A 15,661-nucleotide genomic window follows, 5' to 3' on the forward strand; every position below is an offset into this window, starting at 1 on the left:
AATTCATGTTCATTCATTCAATTTGCATTATTTTCAAATTCATTTTCCAAATCCATTTCAGAAAAATCGATTTTCTCAGAACTTTCCAAGCCTTTTTCAGGATTTGATTTTCCCAGAACTCTGAATTTTTAAATGAAATTTCAAAATATTTCCCAAGTTCAAACCATGATTTTTCAAGATTTTCACATTCTCAATTTCATTTTCAAATCCCAAAATCGATTTTTCCAAAGTTCCTTAAATTATTTCAGAAATTGATTTTCTCATAATCCTTAATTCCAATCTCAAAAATCGATTTTCTTAGATTTCCCATTTTCCTGAGAATCTATTTTCCATTTCAAAAATCATTTTCCAATGAACTTCTTGACTTTCTCAAGATTCTCAAATCCATTTCCTCAGAAAAGCAATTTAAAGCTCAAAATCGATTTTCTCAGATATCTAATTTTCCTGAGAATTCATTTTCCAATTCAATTTTTGATTTCCAATAAAATTCAATGATTTTCTCAGGAATTCAATTTTCAAGTACTTTTCCAATCATTTTCTAAGTACATTTCAATTTTGCAAGCAAACATCATTCTTTCAAAACTTGCATTTGTTCAAAATTCCATAGCACATGCCTGATTCTCTGTGCATTCTAGGAAAATAGAGCATGATTTAAATAATTTAACTTAGTCAAAGTACACATTTGATCATTGGTTCAATTACCCCTGGTAAAGGCATCAGGAACGGTTGAACCTCGTACCGACAGGCGAATCCCATTCCACGAAATTTTCCCATAAATTTTCAAAACGGAGGCGAGTAAATTTTCAAAAACCAATTTTCAAGACTTTGGTCGAGTTTGACTCGCAGAATCGTTTCTCTCACTCTCGTAGAGGGAGGGGAAATTTTTTTGCGATGATAACACCAGCCAATTGTTGATGTATGCTGCAGTTGCCACCAAATTGAAGACAGCGACAATGTCGCGGATGACGTAGCTCATAGACCTCCATGGATCCTTCAACCAACAGTGCATGGGAATGTCTGCACGGATCTCGCCCAACGTGAACGGTGGAGGCGTGGCGGGGTCGAAGGAGGAGGCCTTCTCCCCTTCAGAAACAGAAGAAACTTTCAGAGGAGTACTCACCTTCAATCCCCAATCTCTGCATTTAGGGGAGACACCATTCAAAAAAAAAGAGGCTTCTTTCCCCTTCAAATGGAACCCCAACTTTGGAAGGGCACCACCATAGGCTAATGGCTTCCTCAATGATACATTGATTCTACTATACAGAAGAACTTTAGGAAGGGGGCATCATCCCACATTCTGATAGCACCAAGGAAGCCATTTTCATTAATGTTGGGGCACTGGGCTTCCTCACAGACGGTGTTGAGCTTCAGATGAGACAGTGACTCCTTGAGATCCTTGTACCTCTCCCCTTGTGCGGCCCTCGGCCTCAACCATTCCGGCTTCTTTGTGTCTGGCTCGTGTCCCGTGTAGCATCCTAGGCCTCCAGTGTAAGACTGGCTCGCCGAAAAAATGGCCGATTCGAAGAGCTTGGTGGGATTTGCCAACATTGGTGGTGGCGACGATGAACCAGAAATCTTCTGAGACGACGAGTCTGCTGCCTCCAAATGGTAGTGGCAAATGGAAGGAAAGAGGCATGATTTGGGAACTTGGGCTTTCTTGGGTGGAGAGAAACCACAGGGAAAATGTGAAGGAGAGGGGAAAAGAAGAGGGAAAAGGGAAAGGAGAAAGGAAGGAGGGAAGACAAGAGTCAGTCGGCAGGGGTCGGCGATGACATAGCTTTGACCGGTCTGCGAACTAGGAAGAGAAAGGAGAAGAAGAGAAGGCTCGGGCTGCGGCTGCATACAGTGAAAGGGAGAAAAGTGGCAAGGGTGTGAAAAAAAATTTGCGGTTTAAATTGAAAAGCAGTGACGAATTAGCGACGGAAATATTTTTTCTCAAAATCAATCGCTAATTAGTGACAGAATTAATGACAAACATTGTCGTGCATCCATCGTGAAGTTGCAAGTCGCTAATTAATGATGGATTTTGTGATAAAAAAATTCTGTCGCTAATTCTATTTATGACGACGACTAATTTTTTCTTGTTAATTCATCGCAAATTTAAGACAAAAAAAATCTGTCACAAATTTTTGTTAATTAACGTTTTTCTTGTAGTCTCGGTACCTATTCTAAATAGCCTCTTATAGCATATTGATTTGTGTCATTCCTGAGAGCATGTCTTTAAAACAGGTTTGTATACACATGCCGCATGTCAAATAAGAGTTGAAGAAGAAGAAAGAAGGAATATCTAGAGTTCTCAACTCTTAAAAATTGTACCTTCAGGCTGATGTTTGCCATGCATACCAAACCATGATAAAGGGTGGATTAAAAGAGGAAAATATCATTGTCTTTATGTATAATGACGTCGCTCACCATATGGAGAATCCTTAACCTGGTGTTATCATCAATCATCCGAAGGGTGAGGATATCTATGCAGGTGTCCCCAAGGTTAATTTTCTCTTACATTCTATGGCCCAATTCTTGTTGAATGTGGTGAATTGCTACTTCTGGGCCACTGGTATCTGTCAAAGGTCAGGATTATGTTGGAGATGATGTTACCGTGGATAACTTCTTTGCTGTCCTTGGAAACAATAGCGCTGTTAATGGGAGAAGTGGGAAAGTTGTGGATAGCGGTCCTAATCACCATATTTATGTCTTCTATGCTGATCATGGAGGGCCTGGAGTGCTCGCTTAGCAGTTCTGTGAAGTTTGTATTGACTTCCACAATCTTCAAATCTGTCACATGGACACTCCATTATTTTTTTCCTCCGTACCCGTGTTGACACGTCTCTGTGTTGACACACGTCGACAACTGGAGAAGCCATTTTACCCTCCGTATATATAAGTTTGTATTCAATTTATAATTTATAATTATATTTTTTGCTTATAACTTTATATTTTCGGTATATAATATATATTTTAGATATAGCATATATATTTAGATTATATTGAGTTTATTTTGAATTTATGTGATATTTAATATATATATATATATATATATATATATATATAACTGTGTCCCGTAATTATATTTTTTTAAATTGCCGCATTGTACATTCTGTACCCGTACCCATGTGACATAGGTTCAAATCTGCATGAATTACATAATCTTTTTGTAGGCAGTTCTGTTATGTTTGTATAACTTCTACATTGTTCAAATCTATCAGAATTACATAATCTTTCTGACTGTCTTATCTCTATATAGGTTTATTTATCTTTATAGATACCCAAAAGGATTTGATGGATAAATGAATACCTTGATCTGTATGCTTTCAGGGATGCCCACTTATCCTTGCTTTTATGTCGTTGATCTTGTGAATGTCTTCAAGAAGAAACATGCTTTCTGGCATATATAAAATCTTGGTACTAGGAAACTTTTCAGACATCCGAGTGTTTTAATGTAATTCTTTTATTGCTAGTCTGTATTTGCAGCATCAGATCACGTGAGCATGATAAGGATAGATATCCTAATCACGATAAGGATAGAGGATGATCGGCAATCGTTATGGGAAACATGGTGAAAAGGATAATTACCTTATGAAGAAAATCTGTAACAGCAATGCTTAATATCACGGCTAAAATCATGTAGAATAGCTATAACAGTCATGCCTACATCTGTATATATATTATCGTCTGTAACACAAAAAGATAACAAGAGAAAGAGCAATACACTCATACCCATTATCGTGGACGTAGACGTAATTGTCGAACCACGTTAAATCTTGTTCTTTATTTCTTTATGGTATCATAGCTAGTGTGCCCTCTTCCACCATTTCATCCAAATATCCATACCCAGTAACCTTGAACATCGCCAATTTCATTTCCATCAAATTGACACACTCAAACTACCTGTTTTGGAAGACAGATCTTGGGATTGATCTAGAGTCAAGATCTTCAAGGCTTCATTGATCAAACTGTTGTTGCTCCAAGTCAATTTAGTGACGCAGCAGATGGTTCTAAAACCATTAATCTGAACTAGCTCTGTGGCTTGTCGTAAATCTGATTGGCAGATACGAGCTTGGATTACCGGGACCCTCTCAGAAGAAGTCCTGGGTTTCGTAGTTGGGATTGATACATCCCAACAAGTATGGACTGCTATGAAAGAAGCATTTGCATTAGATTCACAGGAAAGAGAATGTCTTATATTACAAAAGCTTCAATCTCATCAAAAGGGCACGCAAACCCTTGTTGAATATATTGCTAGTTTCAAGTCCACCTGCAATGAGCTTGCTACCATCAGAAAACATGTCAATGACAGGACTATGATATTCACATTACTCAATGGACTTGGACACAAATATGAGGCATTCGTGACATCCATGATGAAACCACCCGTTCTTAATTACAAACAGCTTATCGGCCTTCTCCAGGGTCATGAGACTTTTAAGGCCTTACAGACTCCATCCAGTGCCACAAATCAGAATGTGGCTTTTGTTGGGCAGCAACAAAACAAATATTATAACAAAAAAGCAAGACAGTTTAAACAACAACAATATTTTTCCTCGAAAGGACGCGGGTTCTCTCAAGCCGAACAACAACCTTCACGACCAACTCCAACAGGTCAAAACCAAAATTACAAGAATCAAAATAAATAAAGGAAAATCAGTCAGAGAAGGGAGCAGTTTGTCAAATCTGCTTCAAACCGAATTACATCACCATCAAATGTTACCATCGATTCAATCAGATATGTCAAGCTGGGAATGTGCCACAAGGTTTAGCTGCCATGACCATATCTGAAAGTCAAGATGACTCGTGGTTTCCAAATACCTAAGCAAGCTCCCACATGACAGCATATCCAGGTAAACTATTAAACCTCTCTAATGATTGGGGATGGAAACACTTTGAAAATATCTCACATTGGAACAACAACTTTATAAGGTAATAAAAGAAAATTATATCTTGATAATGTGCTCGTAGTCCCCGAGATAAAAAAGAATTTACCATTCGCAAGTCATTTGGCTATTGACAGTAATTTATCTTTTGAATTTTTTGTTGATTCTTTCATTATAAAGGACAGGAGCAGGAAAGTGATAGCCACAGGGTGTAGGAATGGGGATCTCTACATCCTCAACCCACCAAATAAATAAGTTTTCTTCTTAAACAGGCAAAGAGTTGTGGACAACAACATATGTCATCATCGTCTGGGACATGTCAACATGGACACCATACAATTTTTTAGTAGAAGAAAACTCATCTTGGTTTCTAGTTTTAAAAATAAGATGTTATGCTCTAGTTGTGCCTTAGCAAAATCTGGTCGGTTGCCTTTTTCAAGTTCTGATTTTGTTGCCTTGCAAGCCTTTAATAAAATCCATTGTGATTTATGGGGCCCATCCCCTGAAACTTCGTTTCAGGGACTTAGATATTATGTTATTATGGTTGATGATTATTTGAGGTTTGTATGTTTTTTTTCATTAAAACGCAAATCTGAATTCTTCGACAAATTTCAAGAGTTTCACAAGATGATCGAAAATCAGTTTCAAGGTCACATTAAGACCTTTCAATCCGATGCTGGGGTGAATTTTCCAGTCATGTATTTGAAAACTACTTCAAAACCCGAGGGATTCGTCATAGTTTTTCTTGTCCACATACACCCGAGCAAAACGAGCGTGTAGAAAGATGACATAGGAGTATTGTTGAGTTGGGTCTTTCTATGATGTTTCAGCTCATGTACCCACAAAATACTGGGCTGAAGCTTTTAAGACAGCCACTTGGATCCTAAATCGGTCACCCTCGAGAGCTTCAAAGATGGAGACACCTTTTGAAAAATTATTTTCTATTGTTCCCACATATGACTACTTGCGAACTTTTGGAACTCTTTGCTTCCCACACCTAAGAGATTATAATCACCATAAACTCGAAAAATGGTCTTTATCTTGTGTCTTTATGGGATATAGCGCATCGCACAAAGGCTATAGATGTTTACATATTCCAACCGGGCAAATATATATCAGCAGACATGTTTTATTCAATGAACATATTTTTCCTTTTAAGGATCGATTTCATGATAAAAACACTTATAAATATATAGAGCAGGTTTCATTTGATGAGTGGGTTCCAATCACATACAATGACACTTCAGATTTGCCAGTACCCCATGAAGCACCGCCTATAATGGATTGCCGCAACCGAAGCAGGTTCTATGAATGACAGTTCAGGGGGTTCACTGTAACCGCTAATATTTCATGATGAGCAGGCTGACGTCTCCCATGATTCCCACATGCCTCCTTTGATTGATGATCAACACACAATATCAGATGAGGTCCTTCTACTGGTACCAATTACTCCACAAAGTATTGAGCAGGTTGGCACCTCCACTGCCCACCACATGATCACCCGAAACAAGGATGGGATACATAAACCCAACCCTAAATACCTCCTTAATGCTGGAACCATTGTCCCTAAAGAACCTCCTACTGTAAAAGAAGCTCTTAGTCACCCTGGCTGGCGGCAAGCTATGACCGATGAAATGCATTCATTAGAACAAACTCAAACCTGGGAGCTTGTACCACGACTTTCCCATCACAACATTGTCAGCTGTAATTGAATTTTCAAGACCAAACTTAAGGTAGATGGAACCTTAGAATGACTAAAAGCTCGACTCGTTGCTCATGTTTTTTCACAAATCCCCGGGGGTCGTCTTTTTAGAGTCCTTTTCACCTTTCATCAAGCCCACAACTATTCGGATAGTTTTGATCATTGCCCTTGCTAATGATTGGCCCATCCGACAACTTGACATCAAAAATGCTTTTCTACATGGGCATCTTGAAGAATCCATGTTTATGGAACAACCACCGGGATTCAAAGATCCACAAAAGCCTAAACATGTCTCCCAACTGAAGAGGGCTTTATGTGGACTCCGCCAATCCTCCTGAGCTTGGTTTGACAGGTTTGGTTCATATCTTTTGACTATGGGGTTTCATTGTAGCCTTGTTGACTCATCCTTATTTATCACCCATCAACCTCAGGGCAGTATCTTCCTACTCCTCTATGTCGATGACATTGTGATTACTGGCATCAATACGAGTCTTCTTAGCCATGTTATTGATTCTCTGAGCCAGGAATTTGCCATGAAGGATTTGAGGACTCTTCATCATTTTTTTGGTATTCAGGTCACTCAATTTAATGAAGGGCTCTTCTTAGATCAAAGCCGCTATGCTTATGAAATATTAGAAAAAACCAAGATGACAAATTGCAAGCCCATCTCTACTCCCATGGTGCGTAGGCCTTTTACACTAGATACTTCAGATACATTCGTCGATCCAAAGCTTTATCAAAGCATAGTTGGGAGTTTGCAATATTTAACATTTACTCTACCCGATTTAGCTTATAGCATCAATTATGTTTGTCAATACATGCATGCGCTAACCAACTATCATTTTCAGTTGGATAAACTCATTCTTAGATACATCAAAGGTAGTCTCAATAATGGCATTCAAATCCTTCTCACAACCCTATAGTCCTTTATGGTTTCTTTGATGCAGACTGGGCCGGGTGTCCCACCACACAACGTTCTACTATCGGATACTGTGTTGGAATTATAAGCTAGACTCTTCGTATTCCTCCCTCATTTTTGGGAAACTCATTTTACTTTAAGGCTTGTTGGAATTATAAGCTAGACTCTTCGTATTCCTCCCTCATTTTGGGAACTCGTTTTACATTAAGGCTATTTGCAGTTTTCTATGCAACTTTTTGGGTTCCTCTCCCATTTATTTCTTTTCCTTGAAAATGTAATAGTCTTTTAGTTTTTCTATGGTAGGAATTTATTATGTAATTAAATTCTTGTTGGGCTTGAATGCTATATATATAGCAGCCATGTATCCTCATTTGGACAAGTCATTGGAATGTATTGAAGCCTTTTGTAGCCTTCTCCTTCTCTTGCACCATTTCTGTGTGTTTTTCATTCTAGAGAACAATCTTCTTCTCTAGTTTGTTGCTTTATTTCTAACATAGTGGTATCAAAGCTAGGATGACTTTCAATAATATGGTGCAACCACAAGTTTCTTGCTTTGCTGGGAAAAATTACAACAAGTGGAGTATTCAAATGAAGGCATTCTTTGGTTCTCAAGATCTATGGGACATCATTGAAAGTGGCTTCGATGAGATGAACAATGTGGAGGGCATCACTCAACGACAACAAACTGAGTTGAAGGAAAACCGGAAGAAGAACAATAAGGCTTTGTTCTATATTTATCAAGTTGTTGATAAAGCCATTTTCGAAAGGATATCCTCAACGGAGTCGGCAAAGGTAGCATGGGATACTCTCTATACAACATACAAAGGAGAAGACAAGGTAAAAATGGTGAGACTCCAAACTCTAAGAAGTGAATTTGATTCTTTAAGAATGAAAGAATCTGAAACGATTGAAGCTTTTTTCAATCGAGTCTTCTCCATTGTTAATCAAATGCGAGTAAATGGTGAAAAACTTGAAGATCAAAGAGTTGTTGAAAAAATATTGAGGAGCTTAACTCGCAAGTTTGAACATATTGTTGTTGCTATAGAAGAATCCAAAGACTTATCCACCTTGTCCATTGATAGTTTAATGGGACCACTTCAATCTCATGAACTTCATATAAAGCAATTTGATTCTCCTCCAATCAAATAAGCTTTTCAGACACAACTCTCTATTCATGGTGGTGCTCGAGGACGAAGAGGAAGAGGAAGAGGATATGGAGGTGGTAGAAATCAAGAAACTAAAAAAGATGCTTGTGATTCATCTTATTCTATGCGAGGAAGAGGTCAAGGTAGAGGTCGAGGTCGTAGTCGCTCTCTCTCACAAGTTCAATGCTTTCATTGTCAGAAGTATGGTCACACCATAAAGTTCTGTAGAAAGAGATTGGCAGAAGAAAACCAAAATGAGGTAACTTTCATGCATGAGAAAAATAAAATTCTTGATGATGATATTCTCTTTCTTGCTTGTGATACCAAAGAAGAAACACATGATGAAGTATGGTATATTGATAGTGGTTGTAGTAACCACATGACTGGAAACAAAAAATTATTTGTGGACTTAAATGAAATGGTTCAAACTGAAGTTAGAACAGGTGATGATAATAGGCTTGCTGTCAAGAGACGTGGTGATATTCTTGTTAAAACTAACCATGGCAGCAAGCACGTCACAGATGTTTTCTATGTTTCAGGCCTCGAACACAATCTTTTGAGTGTTGGGCAACTTATTCTAAAAGGATATGATCTTCATTTCAAAGGAGAAATATGTGAAATTAGGGATAAAAAGAATGCTCTCATAGCCGAGGTGAAAATGACTCAAAACAAAATGTTTCCATTTATATTTCAAAATGCTGCTCTTCCTTGCTTCAATACTATTATTAAAGATCCATCATGGTTGTGGCATCTTCGATATGGACATTTGAACTTCAGTTCTTTATCTCTTATGTGCAAAAAATATATGGTCAGAGGCATGCCTAACATTCATCAGCAAGACAAAATTTGTGAAGGTTGTGTTCTTGGGAAACATCACAGAGACTCTTTTCCTGGTGGCAAATCTTGGCGAGCATCAAAACCACTTGAGTTGGTTCATTCTGATCTATGCGGCCCTATGCACACCACATCTATTGGAGGTAATCGTTATTTTTTAACATTCATTGATGACTTCAGTCGAAAGACATGGGTTTATTTTCTAAAAGAAAAATCCGAGGTGTTCAAATATTTTAAGCAATTTATGACATTTGTTGAAAAACAAAGTGATCTTTCTATTAAAACCTTGCGTACTGATCGTGGGGCTGAATATATGTCAAATGAGTTCGAGGAATTCTTGAAAAAGAAGGGCATTCATCATCAGTTGACTACTCGGTACACACCTCAACAAAACGGCATTGCGGAAAGGAAGAATCGCACGATCATGGAGATGACAAGAAGTATGTTGAAATCTAAAGGTATGCCTAACATATTTTGGGCTGAATCAGTGGCATGTGCTATCTATCTTCTTATTCGTGCCTCCACTAAAAGTGTTCAAGACCTAACTCCTCTAGAAGCTTGGAGTGGGCAAAAACCATGTGTTGCTCACTTGAAAGTATTTGGCAGCATATGTTATTCTCATATTCCCGATGAACGAAGGAACAAGCTTGAAGATAAATCTGAAAAATGTATCCTCGTTGGGTACAGTGAATACTCAAAGGCTTATAAGCTTTACAATCCAATCACCAAGAAAATTATCATAAGCAGAGATGTAAAATTCAATGAAGAAGAATCTTGGAATTGGGATGGAGAGAATGAAAATAAAAATTCACATTTCATTAATAAGGAGGAGAGTCATGAACCAAGTAGTGATGGAGATACTTCACTCTCCTCTCCATCTACACATTTATCACCATCTTCTCATCTTCAAGGAGTTCTGAATCTCCTCCTATGAAGACAAGAAGTCTTCAAGAAATTTATGAGACATCAAGAAGAAATCTTGAGGAAGACTTGGTGAATTTTGCTTTATTTGCGGACGCCGATCCAATTACTTATGAAGAAGCATCTCAAGAAGAGAAGTGGAGAATTGCTATGAATCAAGAAATGGACTCCATTGAAAGAAATCATACTTGGGAGTTGACTGAGCTCCCAAATGGACACAAATCTATTAGCGTCAAGTGGGTATATAAAACAAAATTCAACTCAAATGGAGAAGTTGAAAAATGCAAAGCTCGGCTGGTGGTAAAAGGTTACAAGCAAAGGTATGGCATTGATTTTAATGAAGTTTTTGCTCCTATGGCTCGCCTTGAAACAATTCGCATGGTGTTAGCTTTGGCTGCTCAAAGAAAATGGAAGGTCTTTCAAATGGATGTAAAATCAGCATTCTTGAATGGTCTCCTTGAAGAAGAAGTGTATATTGATCAACCTCCGGGTTAAGTAAAGAAGGGTGAACAAAACAAAGTATGTCGATTGAAGAAGGCTTTATATGGGCTGAAACAAGCGCTAAAGGCTTGGTATAGTCGCATTGATGGATACTTCTTGAGGAATGGTTTCAAATGATGTCTTTTTTAGCATACTCTATTCATCAAAGAAGGCAATCAAGGAGAGTTCTTAGTCATATGCTTATATGTTGATGATTTAATAATTACTGGCACTAATGCAACCATGTGTGAAAATTTTAAGAAGGATATGATGCACGAATTCGAAATGACTGACATGGGGCTTCTCCATTTTTTTCTGGGCATTGAAGTAAAGCAAGTTGAAGATGGAATATTTATATCTCAAAAAAGGTATGCTGAAAATATATTGAAAAAATTTAGAATGGAGGGTGTCACACCTCTTAATACTCCTATGGAAGTTGAACTGAAACTTAGCAAAAATGATGGTGAGAGAAAGATCGATGCAACTCTCTATAGAAGCCTTGTTGGTAGTCTTATGTACTTGACTGCTACAAGACCTGATCTTATGTTTGCTGTCAGCATGGTTAGCATATTCATGGAATCTCCTTCTAATACTCATTGGGACATAGGCAAAAGAATCTTGAGATATGTGCGTGGCACTATCAATTATGGAATTCATTATAAATGTGTCGAAGATTCAAAATTGGTGGGTTTTTGTGATAGTGATTGGGGTGGAAATAGAGATGATAGTAAAAGCACTTCAGGTTTCATTTTTCACATTGGCTCAGGTGCAATCTCGTGGGCATCGAAGAAGCAAGCTGTTGTTGCTCTCTCCACAACCGAAGCTGAGTATATTTCATTGGCTCTTTCTAGTTGTCAAGCTCTTTGGCTAAGATGGATTCTTCATGAGCTGAAGCATCCTCAATGGGAAAGCACTCCTTTGTTTTGTGACAATAGTTCAGCCATAGCACTCACCAAAAATCCAGTTTTTCATGGCAAAAGCAAGCATATTCGAATCAAGTATAATTTCATTAGAGACTTGGTCAAAGATGGAGATGTCAATGTCAAGTTTTGCAAGACCCAAGACCAAGTGACTGATATCTTTACAAAAGCATTGAAGAATGAAACTTTCAATAAATTGAGAGAGAAATTAGGTGTCGTTATAGTCTAGCTTAAGAGGGGCTGTTGGAATTATAAGCTAGACTCTTCGTATTCCTCCCTCATTTTTGGGAAACTCATTTTACTTTAAGGCTTGTTGGAATTATAAGCTAGACTCTTCGTATTCCTCCCTCATTTTGGGAACTCGTTTTACATTAAGGCTATTTGCAGTTTTCTATGCAACTCTTTGGGTTCCTCTCCCATTTATTTCTTTTCCTTGAAAATGTAAGTCTTTTAGTTTTTCTATGGTAGGAATTTATTATGTAATTAAATTCTGGTTGGGCTTGAATGCTATATATATAGCAGCCATGTATCCTCATTTGGACAAGTCATTGGAATGTATTGAAGCCTTTTGTAGCCTTCTCCTTCTCTTGCACCATTTCTGTGTGTTTTTCATTCTAGAGAACAATCCTCTTCTCTAGTTTGTTGCTTTATTTCTAACATACTGTATATATTTGGGAGAAAATTGCATCTCATGGAGCACAAAGAAACAACCTACAGTGGCCAGGTCAAGCTCAGAAGTTGAGTATCGAGCTCTTGCATCTACTACTGCAGAAATTACATGGATCACCTATATTCTTAAAGATCTTGGAGTCTTCATTTCACAAGCACCAACTATTTATTGTGACAATCTGCCCACACTCTACATGAATGTAAATCCTGTCTTCCCATAATCGCTCCAAGCACATAGAGATCGACTATCACTTTGTGCGAGAAAAGGTAGCCCAGCAACAATTGATTACTTCATTCCCTCGTCTTTACAAGTCGCTGACATCTTCACAAAGCCTCTCACTAAAGATTCATTTCAGCACTTACGAGTCAAATTCGGTCTATGGACTTGCCCCGAGCCTCATTTGAGGGGGAATATTTGCAGCATCAGATCACATGAGCATGACAAGGATAGATATCCTAATCATGATAAGGATAGAGGATCTGCACAAGGCAACAAGATCGGCAACTGTTATGGGAAATATGGTGAAAAGGATAATTACCTTATGAAGAGAATCTGTAACAGCAATGCCTAATATCACGGTTAGAATCATGTAGAATAGCTATAACAGTCATGCCTACATCTGTATATATATTATCGTCTGTAACACAAAAAGATAACAAGAGAATGAGCAATACACTCATACCCATTATCGTGGACGTAGACGTAATTGTCCAACCACGTTAAATCTTGTTCTTTATTTCTTTAGTCTGTGCTTGTGACTCATGCTGCTTTGTTCTTTAAGGTGTTTTACCTAGAAGCTTGCGTTTTTTAGGGTCTTCTGCCAGAAGGTCTGAATATATATGCTACCACAGCAGCAAATGCTGTCGAAAGCAGTTGGGGAACATACTGTCCTGGGGGGTCTCCTAGTCCCCCCCTGGAGTTTGACACTTGTCTGGGAGACCTGTATATTGTTTCTTGGATGGAAGACAGGTATAAATTCTCTGTATATACTCTGGGCATTTGTTTTGATGTATGCATGAAAGATAATTGCTGCCAGTAGGATTGAGAAATTTTACCCTTTACAATATATTGGAAGTTAAGTGAAAAAAATCAATATTTGCCTTTGGTTCCAGCCACTCCGACATTCAACAAATGTTGCTTATCCAGGCATTTTTGCAACCATAAGTTGTATTTTCTTTATGATGTTTCTCGTTATGTGTTTGTATTTACTCTGTTAACATGACCAACTTTTCATGTTTTCCTCAGTGATTTTCATAATTTGCAAACTGAGACGTTGAAGCAGCAGTATCATCTGGTAAAAGTGATTTCCATTTTTATAGTTGTATTAGTGCCTTACCGACTCAGAACAACTGGGTCTATGTTTTCAGCCATGACAGATGTGGTTGGAACTGCTGCAGGTTAAGGACAGGACTTCAAATCATAATACATATAATTTGGGTTCCCATGTTATGCAATATGGAGAGACTTAGAGCTCAGCAAAGAACATCTCTTCTTGTTTATGGGATCAAACCCTGCTAATGAGAACTCTTCTTTCATCAGCAATAACAACCTGCCATTGCATTCGACAGCTGTAAACCAACGAGATGCTGGTATTCTTTACTTTTGGAATAAGGTTGGTGAAAAAGAATGCTCAAATATCTAGTCATGTCTGTAAGAGTTATTAGTTGCTGACCTTTAGTGTTGGTCATGTTTTTCTGTTCCAGTGCCCCTATAATTCTTCAGACTTCCAATTTTAACCATGTGTTCATAGTAGAAAATATCCAATTGAACTTTCTTTTCTGTCTTTGAGCAGTATAAAAAAATCCCATAAGGCTCTCCGAAGAAACTTGATGCTCAAAAGCGGTTGTTTGATGATGGCCCATCGATTGCTTATGGACAACAGTATGGAGCTTATCGGAAAGCTTCTCTTTGGGTCTGAGAAAGGACCAGAAGTGCTCAAGAATGTAAGATCAGCTGGGCAACCGCTAGTTGATGATTGGAACTGTCTGAAGACAATGGTCAGTTTCATTTCTCTTTATACCAGAGAAAAATCTGGAATTCTTTTACTGCTCAAATCTCTAATTCGCAGAAGTGATGTTTAAATGTTTCTGCTAATTGTTCAATTTTATTCTGACACATGGATACTCCATTTTGGCCACCGTATCGTGTTTTTTTATATACTAGCCATATTGAAAACTTCATAAAAATGGCTGTATCCCCATATCCGCAGCAGTATCCATGTGACAGGTTTTATTTCATCCCCTCGTGGGAAAACAAGAGGTGGTCAATTTTTTTCCTGTATAATGCGGTTTATGTTTATCATATCATTGCTCAGCAGCATATTGCTATTTCTGTTTTTGTCTTTCATTTTCTTTGCTTGCAAGCATGAAACTTGAAACCCAACAGATGGTTCTCATAAATCATGATAGTGGAATGCTTCAGTTTCACTTCTTAAGTGAACTAGCTTTACTTTCTCAGGAGGTTACGAGAGCTTGTGGATGCTGTTTGTTGTTCATTACTTCTGAACAGCATTGGAGGATTGTACCATTTGGCTCTATAAATAAATGTGTGGAAGACATCATCTGATACGGATATCATCCACATTTACTGAAAATTCCTTTTTCATGATCCACTTTACCCTTGCCCGTGCAGCACTGAAACAGGTTGTTGAAACAGGGCATGGTCAATGTTGCACCTCTCAGTGAGCCCCCATTAGAAGAAAAACAAAGATCAATATTTCCTTTCACGTTCAGTCTGACTTTTGGTTTTCGATGATGCAGGTCCGTGCCTTTGAGGCACGCTGTGGATCTCTCTCCCAGTATGGTATGAAGCATATGCGATCAATTGCCAATATCTGCAATGCAGGGATCAGAAAGGAGACCATGGATGAGGTATCTGCCCAAGCTTGCACCAGTATTCCTACAGGTCCATGGAGTTCTCTTGCTAGGGGTTTCAGTGCTTGAAAGAATCTATCATGGTTTCCTTTGGGACCGATTGTTTGGTGCCTTGAAACAAGTTGTACTGAATCTCTTGTACAGCTAAAAGATGTAATTTCAATGTGTAAATAAGAATCGTGCAACTGATATTTATGTCTTTATTGTTTTAGATTGTAATGCAATTGTTCATCCATGAAAAAAGTTCTTAACACCTTAAAAAATATCACGTGCATATATCCTTTTTGGCTCTTTTACAACAAGGCCAATAACGGTTGAATAGGACC

General features: G+C 38.1%; 1 pseudogene; it reads left to right on the forward strand.

The window, feature by feature from the left end:
• Positions 1–2,214: 2,214 nt before the first annotated feature.
• On the forward strand, positions 2,215–15,404 carry LOC149814922 (vacuolar-processing enzyme-like; annotated as a pseudogene).
• The last annotated feature ends 257 nt before the right edge of the window (positions 15,405–15,661 follow it).

Source organism: Nuphar pumila, chromosome 15 (genome assembly GCF_984573655.1).
Source record: "Nuphar pumila chromosome 15, dmNupPumi1.hap1.1, whole genome shotgun sequence".
NCBI lineage: Eukaryota > Viridiplantae > Streptophyta > Magnoliopsida > Nymphaeales > Nymphaeaceae > Nuphar > Nuphar pumila.